At 38.4% G+C, this 16,737-nt stretch overlaps 1 long non-coding RNA gene across 2 annotated transcripts; it reads left to right on the top strand.

Moving 5' to 3' along the window:
- The first annotated feature begins 337 nt into the window (after positions 1–337).
- On the top strand, positions 338–3,053 carry LOC143880797 (uncharacterized). Of its 2 annotated transcripts, XR_013251790.1 has the most exons (3): positions 576–974; positions 2,631–2,691; positions 2,767–3,053. It is a non-coding gene; the product is annotated as an uncharacterized LOC143880797 (long non-coding RNA). The 2 variants fall into 2 exon arrangements; XR_013251789.1 differs by having other exon boundaries at positions 338–974; positions 2,631–3,053.
- Positions 3,054–16,737: the final 13,684 nt, after the last annotated feature.

The following is a 16,737-nucleotide window of genomic DNA, read 5'->3' on the forward strand; positions in this document are numbered from 1 at the left end:
CATGATAATGCATTGAATAATTACTTTTTATGCACACTGCACTACACAGATACATGAGAAAAAAGCATTAGATATATAGAAATACATGCTTACATATAAAGCTTTCTCTGAAGGAAAAAAGAAGACTTTATGAAATGAAGTAAATGCTCATCACATAGGGATGAGACAAAGAGAAGAGGGTCACATGATTTTGATAGGTTAAGATGCTTTTTTTCCTTTTGCTTCTGTGAGTCTGTGAACCTTATGCAACATAAAAAGAGGTCACGTAAGATGGTCCCCCTTACATCTCCTCTTGGTTTTATGCACAGTTTCTCTTGTGTACAGTGAGAGTGAGAGAGAGAGAGAGAGAGAGAGAGAGAGAGAGGTTGGCTGTAGAAGCATTAAAGGGCCTCTCCACCACTACTAAAGTTATTAAAAGTCCTTAGTAAATTTAGAAACCCTCTCAAACCTGCATAGTGGTGGCGTGGGTATGACAATATTCAATTTCTCTTTGTTTTTGGGACCACACCTTTTTACTACCTAATACAAAGACCTTTCATTCTTGGGTAATAAGTAATAAACTAATAAACAAAGACTTAATACATGAGATAATTGTCATTGAATCCCTCCCTCCAGTTTCTATTTATTCCTCCTCTCTTCCCCTCAAGAAGCCCCCTTGAAGAGAAAGAAAAAGAAGGAAAGAAGAGAAGGATTCCTTCCAAAGAGGGGTTCTCTTCCCTTATGGTGCACCACTAGAGGTTGAAGCTGCCAGCATGATCTGATTTATTTCTTCCCCACAAATCTCTCAAGGAAAAACCAGATCATGCTGGAGTTTCACCCTTTGATGGGAGCACAAGAAACCCTAGCCCCTCTTGCAGAAACTCTAGCCCTCTTATCCACCTCTCTCTCTCTCTCTCATCCAAGGAATTTATTGTATGGGTTTTGGCCAAGAGGGTCTATAGAAAGCCATAGTTGAAGAAACAGTCAACAGAAGGGTATATTGTTTTTAAAATTTCAATTGATTTCAGCTTTTGAGGTGCCCATGATTTCCTTTTTTTTTTCCTTTGCATGCAGTTATTTACTTAAATACTGTTATTGATGGGAGCACAAGAAACCCTAGCCCTCCCTCTCTCCCTCTCTCTCATATATCTAAGGAATTTCTTATTAGGGTTTTTGACCAAGAGGGCCTAGAAAGGCCATAGCTGAAGAAAAGAAGGGTTTGTTGTTTTAAATTTCAATTGATTTCAGCTTTTGAGGTGCCCATGATTTCCTTTTTTGTTTTTCCTTTGCATGCAGTTACTTACTTGAATAGTGTTAGTTATTTGGAAGGTCCTTCGTTTTCTGTTATGGGAAGATGCTTGAGTTTTGGAGATATGTAGGGTTTTGATTGGAGACTCATAGTTTAGACGTGGTTGCTATTTTCGAGACCTTTCTTTCTCGGGTACTGAACCGTGGTTTTTTGTCTCCTACACTGTTACTTTCCTCTAGGTAGGTATCTTTTCTTAATTTTTTTTCCTTTTTCCCCTTTTTATTAAAATATTCGTATGGCAGCTGTTAGATTTTTCTATTATTCTGTCAAGAAATTTTATCACCCTTTCAATCTGAAATAGAGTGCAATTTCTAACTATCAAACATGAAGAAAATCAATGAATGTTCGAATCTCTGTGCCCTGTACTTCAATGGGGATTCCACTTCTCTCTCTCTCTCTCTCTCTCTCTCTCTCTCTCTCTCTCTCTCTCTCTCATGCCAATGGGTATCCCCATTAGCATTTTCATGGCTTCTTCCCATTTTTTCTATGTTTCTTTTTCACATTGGTTTTACACCATTTCTCTCATTTTTTTTGCTACTTTGAAAATCTCTCTCTCTCTCTCTCTCTCTCTCTCTCTCTCTCTCTCATGCTCATGGGCATCCCCATTAGCATTTTATTGCTTCCCATTTTTTCTGCATCTTCATGGCTTCCCATCATTTCTAAGTTTTTTATTCACAATGGATTTACACTATTTCTCTCTTTTTTTTTTGTTGCTACTTTGAAAACCTCTCTCTCTCTTTTTTTTTTGTTGCTACTTTGAAAACCTCTCTCTCTCTCTCTCTCTCTCTCTCTCTCTCACACACACACACACACACACACACACACATGCTCATGGGCATCCCCCTTAGCATTTTCATGGCGTCCCATTTTTCCTAATTTACACTATTTCTCTCATTTTGTTGCTACTTTGAAAATCATTCTCTCTCTCTCTCTCTCTCTCTCTCTCTCTCTCTCTCTCTCTCTCATGCTCATGGGTATCCCCATTAGTATTTTCATGACTTCCTATTTTTTCTAAGCTTCCTTTTCCCATTGGATTTGCACTATTTCTCTCATTTTTGTTTTTCCTACTTTGAAAATCTCTCTCTACTTTGAAAATCCCTCCCTCTCTCTCCCATGCTCATCGGTATCCCATTAGAATTTTCATGGCTTCCCATTTTGTCTGAACTTCTTTTCTCATTGGATTCACACTATTCCTCTCAATGTTTGCTACTTTGAAAATCTCTCTCTCTCTCTCTCTCTCTCTCTCTCTCTCTCTCTCTCTCTCTCTCTCTCTCTCTCTCTCTGCGTTTTTGAAATTGAAATATCCATGAAAACACAGCGTTCTTTGTTATTTTTGTTGCAGGTATATGCTGGGATCAAACCAATGAGCACAAGCTGGAGGTACAAAACATCCTCGAAAAGAGGTACAACAAACCCCAGATTTGAAAAATTATTGATAAATTTTAGATTCACTGACTTGTTCTATTTCTCTTGAGTAGAGCTTTCATAAAATCCAGGAACAGAAAGGCTTACATTAATCTCCTCAAGTATAGTAGTACTGCAGAGGTCTTAACAACATAAAAATATTCTCTTATTGAAGATGTTTGAACAAATTTCTTTTGTTTTTTTCACTCCTTTGCATTAGAAAGATTAAAGCACGGGTGATGGATATTTCTTTGAAGATAAAGGCGTGCTTGAGAAAATAGCTTTTTTTCCTCAAATTTTAGCAAATCCATGTATTTTCTTAGGATCTGTAATTAAAAAGACTTGGTGGAATATTACTCTCTCTCTCTCTCTCTCTCTCTCTCTCTCTCTCTCTCTCTATATATATATATATATATATATATATATATATATATATATATATATATAATCTTTGTCTGTACTATGCAATCTTAATGTACAAAACCCAAAAAGATTTTGGATTGAAATAGGAAGAAGCCAGTAATATTCGTTCAGCTTCTTGTTGTTTTCTTCCAAGCCATCACAAAATGGCAGCAAAAGGAAAATGCACCTCATGAAATATAGTAGTGATGAATAAGCTTAACTACAAAACAAAAGAAAAAACTCGTCCTATTGAAGATGCTTGTTCAAATGTGAGATTTTGTGGATTTAGACTTGATAGTAGGATATCTTTTTCTTCTATAATCTCTTTTTTATTTGTCTGTTTAGAAAACTGATAAAAAGGAGATGAAATTTTCATTTTTGACCCTGACTTTAGCCGCCTTACATAGTTACATTGTATCTTTCCAACATATGTACCAAAAGAAACCATTTGAGGCAAATTTCAAGCTCTCTCTGCTTAGTTTTTTATTATAGTTTCTACATTTTCTTTCTTTGTCCTCTCCCTTATAGTACACTGAGTAGGTTTTTCGTTTCCAGTTTCTAAACTTCAATGACTTGTGGAGAATATATTCCTTAGACAAGCAATTCTCTCTCTCTCTCTCTCCATTTTTGCTTGGAAGCTGTGGGCAAAAGTTCTCAATGCCATAACATAAATAGGTTGTGCCCCAAAAAACATTTCCATAATATATATCGATCGGAGGGTTAGGATCATCATTTTTGGGACAAAACGTTGTGACCCAACAAATAGATGGTTTGGATCATCCTAGATGTGGGCCGTACCTTACTTCTTGAAAAATACGGGTTTACACCACCACACACCATATAAATTCTCAAGGTTCTACATGTATTTCTGATTTGAGTTTGTAAGTACTTGTACCCATGTAACAAAAAAATGCCAATAATTAGATTCCTTCACCCCCTACTATTGCTCTTGCGCTAGTCCTTCACGGGTTTGTTTCCATGCCATTTAAGGATCTTACCATGAAGTGCAATTCCTACTGTCTTGTTTGACCTCCCCATCAAAATGGAATTGTTTTCTTGCACCATTTCAAGTGTTATTAAGATGTGACTAGGCCTCGTGATGTGGTGACGTCTGAACTTTGAAGAAAGTGGGTTGTTGAAAGTGAGACACAAGGAAAGGCCAGTCGGGAACAAGTGCTATTTTTGGGAGAGAATCTCCTTCCAAATATTTCCCCGAAAAGTACTGTGTTTTTCTAGTGTTTGGCCCTAAGTAATTTTCCATGAAAATTATTTTTCAAAATCAATAATCTTCATGAAAATTCTATTTACACCATTGGATTCTAGAATTTCTTCTTCCATTTAGAGCAGGTTTGGATGTGCAGAAAGTTTTTTCTGGCCTGGAAAATATGTAAGAAGTTGTAAATCAAAATCAATATTTGTTGGTTTTGTGAAAAGACATTGTGGTCTTCTGGGATATTTATTTTGCGTGGAAAATGTGTGCCTTTTGTGGTTTATATAGTCCCTAACGTCTAGGCCGCTAGAATATGAAAGAGTCAATGGCCAATGGGCATTTCCTATGATCTTGCTTATGATTCCTAAAAGACTCATGGCATGAGTCTACAACTAGGTATTTAATATATATTTACTATTTTAGGTGTGGCTTGAGTCATAAGTATGGAGTCATTGCTGTAGAAATTGTAAGCTTAAGAAGTTTAAGGGAAAGCTTAGAGAGAAGCTTCAATGGTGGAGGCTTAAGTGGAGGCTTAAGTGAGAACAAGTGTAGAGTTTTCTTGTAAGTGTGTTTTGTTATATAAAGATCTTTATATTTTGGTGATACACTTAGTTTTTGGTGGATTTCTACGCATGCCCTTTGGCCATGTATCTCCCAAGTTCTTTTACCTTTCTCTTATGATCACAACACGCATAATCGAACCTTCAAAGTGGGCCAACAAAATATATTTTCCTTGAAAAAGCTTTTATGGATTTTTTTTCTTAAAAGTGAGTAAAGTGACCCTATAATAAAATGACCAATACCCTATCTAATAGAAAATGACCAAAATACCCCACATCCTTATGTTGTGGTAGATAAAAAGATGAATGCATTTTAGTTATTTCCTTTGAGATGACGGTTTTATTGTCATTTTTCGTGAGTTAGGGCTTCTGGAAGGGCAGTGAAATTACTTTCTTACCCTTAATAAGCCTTTAAACCTTCTGGTGCCATGTGTTGGCTCGGGCCTAACACGTGATCGCTTACGGTCCCCTCTTCTTGTTCTTCTTTTTCTTCTTCCTTTTTCTTTTTTGGATGACATAGGGTATCCCCACGCCAATTTTTAGGGTGGGACTACTCCCTCGCAATCATATGTAAACCACGAGCATCGGGTAAGCCCGAAGGATTCTAATTCGGGTTAATGCGGAGCAAAACCCATGACTTCAAGCCAAAGAGCCACACCTGTACGGGTTGTTAGGGTCCCTTCCGGAGATACAAGATCGAACACTCACAGCATGTGAACGGGTTGCACAAGAAACACAGTACTGCATCGTGCCATGTAGCTTTGGTAGGGTCTACCCATCATGAATATGGGCTTCCTACTTGCTGTTGTAATTTACCCCTAACAACTGCCTAGCAAATCCCATAAAATATATTCTAAACGTGTTTCTTTCCTTTGTTGGTCGTTTTCTTTCCATGAAAAAAATTTATTGGAAAGCTTTTTCGATTGATAATGTTCACTAGAATTTTTTTTCTACGGTGGATTTTTTGGCAGAGCATGCTTATGGGTGAGGCCCATCATTTTACAACACATGTTATGATTAGGTGAGGCCTATCATTTTACACCTCATCTTTTGATAGTATAGGGCCCACGATCTACCCAAACCCATGTATTTTGGTACGTCCACCATTTTAATTACAACTGTGAATGGCCTACCATCTCCACCCAAATCCATGAATAGGGTAGGCCCACCATTTTACCACATGTTTTGATAGGGTGGGTCCCACGATCTCCACAAAGGCCCGCACATAGGTTGGGACCCAACATTTTACACACGATGTTTTGATGGGGTGGGTCCAATATTTTACACCCAAGCATAGCATGGGTTGAATCTTAGGTTTATCATTTGATATCCTTACAAATAATTGCATCATTGCATCAGGTTCTCCCTACTAGTAAATAGTAATCCAGGCTATAATGCTAAAGTGAAGGCCATCCATGCAAAAAACCAATCGAAGGGAGGCATTTGAAGGGCGCCCACTGGCCGGATTGGAAGGGGAAGTGATATATCCGCCCCTTTTGATCACCAGGAACACCCCCTGTCAGTGTTTGTGGCAATCAGGGGCATCGAATTCTTCTGACATAAGTACAACATCGCTTCTTTAGTCATTGATACACTGACAGGGGGTGTTCCTGGTGATCAAAAGGGGCGGATACATCATTTCCCACTGGAAAATACACAAGCATAGTAAAGGTAAATGCACTTGGTGGCATGATCCAATGGGGAGCCGTTCAGTTTAGCATTCCACCTCCCCAAAAAATCAGTTGGGAGAAATAAAATAAAAACAAAGGGATAACGTCCAAACAATACATTATGAATCTCTCTTTGCTTCTTATCAAATAAGAAATCCAGAAAAAGGCCTCCGATACATTTAGGTTTACACCAGTATATTATTTTTTTGTTGGGTATGTTGGGGTTTGGCTGGGACTCCTACCAATGTCACAATACCCCATCCCTAACTCTGAACACAAGAGAGAAGGTGATCCAAAACTCGGGATAGATGGACACTAAACCTGAGTATTCAAACTACAAAGTACCCCGAATCGAATACTCCTTGTTGTAGATGCAAATATTATAACAATGCCTGCAAAAAAAGGGAAAAGATAAAGGGTTAATGAATGTTAGTACATGATAAACATATGAAGGGAATATATACTTACAGTGGTTCTCTCGTTTTGAACCTTCTCTATACGTGATTTGAAAATGGGTGGGAATTTCTAGTGCCATTCAAAGGGAATGAGTGATGCTGTCACAGCATGACCTATCTTAGTCTATTTTTCCCATTCTTTTGCTACAAGGGTCATAGAAAGATGATAGATCATGCTGGCAGCTTCACTTTTTCCTGAAGGCACTGTTCAAGAAAACTTAAGTCAACTTTCCAAATTAAGTAAAAAAGAGACCCACATCAACCTTTGCACATTTAGGAGAGAAGATTTCTTTGCATGTGTTAGTAGATAAAAACTTTGAGTGCAACTTTATAAACATAAAAAGTAACAAAAGAGGAAAGAAAAAGGAAAAGGAAAAGGAAATAAAACTTTCATTTGATGGGTTTAGAAGTTAGAAGCTTTTGAGTTCAACTTTCTTATCATAAGAAGCAAATAGAGAGAAAGGGAATGGAGGACAAGGAAAATCAGAGAGCGACTTTCTGAACTAAGAAAAGCTTGTGAAATATATATGGTTGAACTTGCACCATTGAATAGGAAAATCAGAGAGTAACTTTGAGTGCTAAGCAAGTAAGGAAAAGAAAAGATGGGAGAACTTTTGATAAAGGAAGAAAGATGAGAAAGAGAAAAATAGGAAAAAAGTAATTATGACTGCTAAGAAAATAAGGAAGACAAAGGTGGGACACTATTGGAAAAGGAAAACAGAAAAAGAAAAAAAACAGAGCTAAAGGGACTAAGGTGCAATCTTACAATTGTAGAGAAGCAGAATGGAAAGGAATTTCAAAGGCAAAGAGGTTGTAAAATTTAAAAAAAAAACATATGGGTGTTGAAAAATGAAAGCAAATAAACAAAGATATTGACAGAAACTACGGAGAAGCTGGTCTGGACTCGTGTGGATAAAAAAAGATATTGGGGGTTGAGAGAGAGAGAGAGAGAGCAAAAAAAGACAAGCAAAAGAAGAGTAGGTTCAGATGTTTTAGGCGTAGGTTCTGCTTGTAGGGCGGCACGGGAGAGGAGGAGATAAGGACCCTACAAAGGGCTAACCTTTTGGTTGGCCAAGAAGAGTAATAATTGGGCTGAAATATGAAACTGTGGCTGAGATGAATTAGCCGTTGAGAGAGAGAGAGAGAGCATTGAATGCATGTGTTAGTAACTCAGAGGTTTAATTCGAATTCTGTTTCCACAATAAAGTTGTGGATGTATCCAACTCTTGCAGAAAGATGTTTGTTAACTTACCCTAGACATCCTTGTTCTTGCATGAAGATGTTTGGTTTTGGTTGCAGGTAATTACCTTGACATCATTGTTCTTGCATGAAGATGTTTGGTTTTGGTTGCAGGTAATTACATAGACATCATTGTTCCTGCACGAAGATGTTTGGTTTTGGTTGCCGGTAATTACCTTGTGGAGTAGTGGTGAATTAAAACTTAAGCAGTCAAGAGGGAGGAAACAAGCCAAAGAAGGCTCCTCGTAGAGTAGTGTAGAGTAGTGTTTTGTTGTATTGAGTGGTGGTAGGGGGCATAGAGAGAACAGAGAGGAGACAAAGAGAAAAAGCATCAATCCCAAGATTCTACTAGCAAAATACTACTTGTTTGGATATATTTTGCTAATAGTTTGTTGGTATGCCACGTCACCCCGACAATGGGGAGACAAGAAGACAAGTCAAGTATTCCCCCGGTAGTTTGTGATTTAGCATAAGCACGACAAGTATCCACATGGGAAGGTATGAGGGGGGAAAAATTAACTAAAATTTTATTCAATAAAAAAAACTAACTCAACCTCTCCTTCTCTCTTAACTCCCATTCAACCCCTCTTCTTATCATACTCTCAAACTTCGCTCATATTAAATATCACTATTAACTATGACTAGGACTCCTAGATCTAGGAATTCTATTGTTACTAAAATTCATCCTACATCACTTTGAAACTCTACATGCAATCAAATGAAGTATTTTGCTGGCGTGGCAGCCAAAAACCACACAAAACCCCTACAAAACCTGAGATAATGTGTAACCCAAAAAGGGTCTGTGCAGTTTCGTTGTTTTACCTATGTCCCAGTAGAGTAGTTGTCAAGTGGTCTCCTGGTACAATAGTAGTGAAGTAGTCTTTAGACCCGTTCAACAAGAAAATGATCTGCCTCAAGTCACTCCCCTTTCTTCATCACGTATCACCATCATCTCATAAACCCCTCTTCTTTTTCATCTCTACACCACACTTCATTATCTCTTCTGTTTCCCAAATTCACAGCAAACCATACTCAATCATATTCAAAAATCAGAAAATGTTTTCAAAAACCTAGTAAGAAACCTAAAATACTCAAGAAAAAATATATGGGAGAAGGGCTCTTCCGTTTTACCGATCTGAGGTAACATTGTACTATTTAGTTTGAAGTACTGTATTTTTTTTTGCCTTGTCCGTGGATGTAGCCTATTGTGGTGAACCACATATATTCTTGCCTTCTTGTGGTCGCTTGTTATATATTTATTTGCCCCCCCCTTGTGGTTGTGATTATTTGGCATATATATTTTCTCCATCTTAATCATAGGGTGGGTCCCACGATCTCCACAAAGGCCCGCACATAGGTTGGGACCCAACATTTTACACACGATGTTTTGATGGGGTGGGTCCAATATTTTACACCCATGCATAGTTGAGTCTTAGGTTTATCATTTGATATCCTTACAAATAATTGCATCATTGCATCAGGTTCTCCCTACTAGTAAATAGTAATCCAGGCTATAATGCTAAAGTGAAGGGCATCCATGCAAAAAACCAATCGAAGGGAGCCATTCGAAGGGCACCCACTGGCCGGATTGGAAGGGGAAGTGATATATCCGCCAGGAACACCCCCTGTCAGTGTTTGTGGCAATCAGGGGCATTGAATTCTTCTGACATAAGTACAACAACGCTTATTTAGTCATTGATACACTGACAGGGGGTGTTCCTGATGATCAAAAGGGGCGGATATATCATTTCCCACTGGAAAATAAACAAGCATAGTAAAGATAAATGCACTTGGTGGCATGATCCAATGGGGAGCGGTTCAGTTTAGCATTCCAGCTCCCCATTGCGCTACAAAAAAATCAGTTGGGAGAAATAAAAAAAAACAAAGGGATAACGTCCGAACAATATACATTATGAATCTCTCTTTCCTTCTTATCAAATAAGAAATCCAGAAAAAGGCCTCTGATACATTTAGGTTTACACCAATATATTATTTTTTTGTTGGGTAAGTTGGGGTTTGGCTGGGACCCCTACCAATGTCACAATACCCCATCCCTAACTCTGAACACAAGAGAGAAGGTGATCCAAATCTCGGGATAGATGGACACTAGACCTGAGTATTCAAACTACAAAGTACCCTGAATCGAATACTCCTTGTTGTAGATGCAAATATTATAACAATGCCTGCAAAAAAGGGAAAAGATAAAGGGTTAATGAATGTTAGTACATGATAAACATATGAAGGGAATATATACTTACAGTGGTTCTCTCGTTTTGAACCTTCTCTATACGTGATTTGAAAATGGGTGGGAATTTCTAGTGCCGTTCAAAGGGAATGAGTGATGCTGTCACAGCATGACCTATCTTAGTCTATTTTTCCCATTCTTTTGCTACAAGGGTCATAGAAAGATGATAGATCATGCTGGCAGCTTCACTTTTTCCTGAAGGCACTGTTCAAGAAAACTTAAGTCAACTTTCCAAATTAAGTAAAAAAGAGACCCACATCAACCTTTGCACATTTAGGAGAGAAGATTTCTTTGCATGTGTTAGTAGATAAAAACTTTGAGTGCAACTTTATAAACATAAAAAGTAACAAAAGAGGAAAGAAAAAGGAAAAGGAAAAGGAAATAAAACTTTCATTTGATGGGTTTAGAAGTTAGAAGCTTTTGAGTTCAACTTTCTTATCATAAGAAGCAAATAGAGAGAAAGGGAATGGAGGACAAGGAAAATCAGAGAGCGACTTTCTGAACTAAGAAAAGCTTGTGAAATATATATGGTTGAACTTGCACCATTGAATAGGAAAATCAGAGAGTAACTTTGAGTGCTAAGCAAGTAAGGAAAAGAAAAGATGGGAGAACTTTTGATAAAGGAAGAAAGATGAGAAAGAGAAAAATAGGAAAAAAATAATTATGACTGCTAAGAAAATAAGGAAGACAAAGGTGGGACACTATTGGAAAAGGAAAACAGAAAAAGAAAAAAAACAGAGCTAAAGGGACTAAAGTGCAATCTTACAATTGTAGAGAAGCAGAATGGAAAGGAATTTCAAAGGCAAAGAGGTTCTAAAATTTAAAAAAAAAACATATGGGTGTTGAGAAATGAAAGCAAATAAAGAAAGATATTGACAGAAACTACGGAGAAGCTGGTCTGGACTCGTGTGGATAAAAAAAGATATTGGGGGTTGAGAAAGAGAGAGAGAGAGAGCAAAAAAAGACAAGCAAAAGAAGAGTAGGTTCAGATGTTTTAGGCGTAGGTTCTGCTTGTAGGGCGGCACGGGAGAGGAGGAGATAAGGACCCTACAGAGGGCTAACCTTTTGGTTGGCCAAGAAGAGTAATAATTGGGCTGAAATATGATACTGTGGCTGAGATGAATTAGCCGTTGAGAGAGAGAGAGAGAGAGAGAGCATTGAATGCATGTGTTAGTAACTCAGAGGTTTAATTCGAATTCTGTTTCCACAATAAAGTTGTGGATGTATCCAACTCTTGCAGAAAGATGTTTGTTAACTTACCCTAGACATCCTTGTTCTTGCATGAAGATGTTTGGTTTTGGTTGCAGGTAATTACCTTGACATCATTGTTCTTGCATGAAGATGTTTGGTTTTGGCTGCAGGTAATTACCTAGACATCATTGTTCTTGCACGAAGATGTTTGGTTTTGGTTGCCGGTAATTACCTTGTGGAGTAGTGGCGAATTAAAACTTAAGCAGTCAAGAAGGAGAAAACAAGCCAAAGAAGGCTCCTCGTAGAGTAGTGTAGAGTAGTGGTAAGTAGTGTTTTGTTGTATTGAGTGGTGGTAGGGGGCATAGAGAGAACAGAGAGGAGAGAGAGAGAAAAAGCATCAATCCCAAGATTCTACTAGCAAAATACTACTTGTTTGGATATATTTTGCTTGAATTTTGCTAATAGTTTGTTGGTATGCCACGTCACCCCGACAATGGGGAGACAAGAAGACAAGTCAAGTATTCCCCCGGTAGTTTGTGATTTAGCATAAGCACAACAAGTATCCACATGGGAAGGTATGAAGGGAAAAAAATTAACTAAAATTTTATTCAAAAAAAAAACTAACTCAACCTCTTCTTCTCTCTTAACTCCCATTCAACCCCTCTTCTTATCATACTCTCAAACTTCCCTCATATTAAATATCACTACTAACTATGACTAGGACTCCTAATTTATCTAGATTAAGGAATTCTATTGTTACTAAAATTCATCCTACATCACTTTGAAACTCTACATGCAATCAAATGAGGTATTTTGCTGGCGTGGCAGCCAAAAACCACACAAAACCCCTACAAAACCTGAGATAATGTGCAACCCAAAAGGGTCTGTGCAGTTTCGTTGTTTTACCAATGTCCCAGTAGAGTAGTTGTCAAGTGGTCTCCTGGTACAATAGTAGTGAAGTAGTATTTAGACTCGTTCAACAAGAAAATGATCTGCCTCAAGTCGCTCCCCTTTCTTCATCACGTATCACCATCATCTCATAAACCCCTCTTCTTTTTCATCTCTACACCACACTTCATTATCTCTTCTGTTTCCCAAATTCACAGCAAACCATACTCAATCATATTCAAAAATCAGAAAATGTTTTCATAAACCTAGTAAGAAACCTAAAATACTCAAGAAAAAATATATGGGAGAAGGGGTCTTCCGTTTTACCGATCTGAGGTAACATTGTACTATTTAGTTTGAAATACTGTATTTTTTTTTGCCTTGTCCGTGGATGTAGTCCATTGTGGTGAACCACATATATTCTTGCCTTCTTGTGGTTACTTGTTATATATTTATTTGCCCCCCCCCCTCCCTTGTGGTTGTGATTATTTGGCATATATATTTTCTCCATCTTATTTGTGCAAGATCTTGAGTTTTTTCGTGTATTCGCCGGTGGTGGATTGACAACGTTATTGAAGGTGGATTTTGGCCGCTACAATTGGTATCATAGTCGGGCGTGGTAGCCCGGTGTACCCTCGAGGATGGAGAAAATTCCTCTGCGAAGATCTCAGTAACCCCAGTGTACGCCTCGAGGATGAGGAAAAATCATTCGGGAAAGGTCTCGTAGTTCTCGCGTAGTCGCCGTCTGGAGGGGTAGATTGTTGGGGGTTCCAAGCAAAACCAAAGATCCTACATCACAAAAGTGAATAGATGTGGATGGGCTTATAAGGACTTGGGCACCCTCCCCTTACTAGTTAGCTTTTTGGGGTGAGTTCCACCCAGGTTACAACTAGTGGTCTCAGAGACAGGGCGTAGTAACTTCTGTGTGGCCTCGAGGACTGAAAAAACCTCAGGGAAGATCTTGATAACCTTGGAATACCCTCGAGAATGGAGAAAATTTCGCAGGGAAGATCTCGTAGTTCCCATGTTGCTCCCGCATGGAGGAGCAAGATTGTCAACATTGCTTCCAATGTGGAGGGGGAGAATGTTGGGGGTTCGGTACAAAAGCAAAGACCTACGTCGGAAAAGTGAATGGATGCGGAATGGCTTAGAAGGACTTGGGCACCCTCGCCTTAATGGCTAGCTTTTCAGGATAGAAAATCCCCCGGGGAAGATCTCGATAACCCTGGAATGCCTCCAAGGACGGAAAAATCCCTCGGGGAAAATCTCTTAGTTCCCGTGTTGCTCACACATGGAAGGGGCGAGATTAACCACGTTGCTTTAGCGTGGAACGGGAGATTGTTTGGGGTTCCATGCAAAAGCCAAGTAGAAAGCTTTGGTCTTGTTGGCCCCACTCGCGTTCCTGCTGGATTGGATACGTGTTAGCTGTAGGAAGTATGGTTCTGAACATGACTTCGGTTCGTCAGTTCAAGCTCAACTCCTCGCTTTAAATCCGTTTCTTAATATGTATTGCAGTATGGGGTTAGGGAAATTCTGATTATCATCCCTCACTCAGATATTTCGAACCAGCCAGGGCATCCCTGCATACTCCTTTTGTAGCCCCTAACTAATAGTGCAGTTGAGCTACTCTTTCTATTCATCGGTAAGCTCTTTCTTTTATGGGCTCCTTAAACGCCAATTGCCTGACAGGATATAATGACAATAATGGGTCTTAATCGGACGAGGCACATGGAGGGAAACTTGCACGTGTGGTTCTGGCTGGGGTTCCCAATATGCGGAAGAAGCAAAAGGCCGAGCAACGACTAGCGTGGAAGAACACAGTAATACCCTTAAAAGTAAGACCAGACCTCTTGAAAACAAGTTATGTTTCTGGTACTCAAGGTTACCTGTTACGTCCAGATGGTCCCCTTTCTTTTTTAGTATTAACTTATTGGTCGCTCTGGAGTAGCTCGTCGCCTCTTTTGTTTAAAGTCCTGTTGCTCGCCTTTTTAACCTCAAAAGAAAGAGGCTAGCATAGGTTCCCAACAAGCTAGCAGCAGTCAATCACTCATTTGTTTGGGGGCCTCCCCCAAGCCCCCTGTCCTCTCAGTCGCCGAGAGCTCGGACTACAGGCATGGTTCAATAGTCAAAGCAACTTCGTCACTTTTGGTCGAGTGACAACAAATCCCCCTCTAGTAGTCGTAGTGTACAACCACAAGTCAGTGGGAAGCAAGTGAACGGGGCTAGGCTGGATTCCTTTCCAATTTGCTATTGATTTCACACGATCACATAATAGCTCCATTTTGCTTTTCCACGGAAAAGTGAACGGATGTGGATAGGGTGTAACGACCTAGGCACCCTCCCGTGAACGGATGTGGATAGGGTTTAACGACCTAGGCACCCTCCCCTTAACAGCTGCCTTTTCAGGGTGAGTTCCCAAAGATTTATATCAGGGAAATGATACATCCGCCCCTTTGGGGCAGCCCCAGCTAATGTAAAAAAGTAGTCATAAATATACTAGAGGGGGCTATCCCAAGTAGTGAATATATCACTTACCTTTATATCATCGAAGAATGTGGGTCTCGCTATATTTTTTAAATACATGCTTGTATGTGCATGCCAATAATATATATAAAACGAGTAATGCAAGTCAAATTATATGATGACCTGATAGTGTATATCCATGCTTAGCAGAGGGTACATTGGGCTTGCCGATTTGGATAATCTAAATCATTCATATGTTGGTTCCTTGTTGATAGGCCTAAATAGGTCGAACAATAAAAAAAAAAAAAAGGGGAGTGATACACCGACCCCGTTACCCCATATATCTTAAATCGACCCCTCATGTGTCTTTCTCTCTCCTCTTTCTATCTCTAACCCAGATGAGAGAGAAAGAGACATACGGAGTCGATTTAAGATATTTGGGGGTCGATTTATCACTGCCCTAAAAAACCTTCTCCATAGGATGATCATAATCCTACGATTTATTTGGTGTGAAATGGATGGCTTAGAAAATTCTAAAAATGATAGCATAGAAACCTCCACATATTGAAGGGTTGGAAACATCTAAATATAAAGAGTTTGAGGGTACGACCACAACGGGACTAACAAATGAATAGTTTAGGGGCCATGTTTGGATGTATGGATTCTATTTTCTCAAAAAATACTGTCCTTGAAAAAAAAAAAGTTTTACACTGTTTGGTTAGTCATTTATCAGAGATTTTTTTCTTGAATTAAATTCTTCAAAAAAAAAAAACCCTAGAACACCTCCTATTTCACAAGAAATGACTAAAATACCCTTTTATCATGCAAACTAACCAAATACCCTATCTGATCGAAAATGACCACAACACCCCAATTTCATTGAAGATGACCCCTGCCCCTATCTTTTTAAATGACCAAAATACCCTTACCGCATGAACAATTGACCAAAATACTCATATCTCATGGAAAATGACTGATATACTCTTGTACAATGTTAGAGTATACTTTGTAACTTTGTCTATCCACAGTTGATTTGAGAAAAATGAAAAAATGATGAAAATAAAAAATAAAAAATCCCAGAAAAGAAAACTCCTAAAAACACTCATATTTCGTAGGAAATATCCAAAATAATGCAATCTCATGGAAAATAACCAAAATACCTATATATCATAGAAAATGACCAAAATACTCCATCTCATAAAAAATGGCTAAAACACTCTTATTTTGTAGAAAATGGCTAAAATATCCTTATCTCTTATAAAATTACTAAAATACCCCTATCTCCGACTGTTGTTTCATAAAATTTGACTAAAATACCCATATCTCATAGAAAAAGACCAAAGTACTCATCTAAAAAAAGGACCCATATTAGTAGAAAATCTCAGAAATACCCTTATCTAATTGAAAATGACGGAAATACTCTTATTTCATAAAATTACCAATCCACCTCTACCGCGTGCAAAATAGCAAGAATACCCCTATATCATAGAAGAAACCAAAATACCCTCAACTTTTATTCACCCATACTAGATAGTGATTAGAATTTAGAAGTGTTTTTGCCATTTTATATGAAATAGGGGTAGTTTGGTCATGTTTTATGCACAGGGATATTTTGATTATTTTTTCATAGGATAGAATAGGATGTTTTGGTTTAATAGTAGAATTTTTTTTTAGAAAAAACCCATAAAATTTTTTCAAGAAAAAACATTTTCTAAGTAAAAA

This window comes from Tasmannia lanceolata, unplaced genomic scaffold, assembly GCF_043159265.1.
Source record: "Tasmannia lanceolata isolate RefF3 unplaced genomic scaffold, GAP_Taslan_0.1 ptg000002l, whole genome shotgun sequence".
Taxonomy (NCBI): Eukaryota; Viridiplantae; Streptophyta; class Magnoliopsida; order Canellales; family Winteraceae; genus Tasmannia; species Tasmannia lanceolata.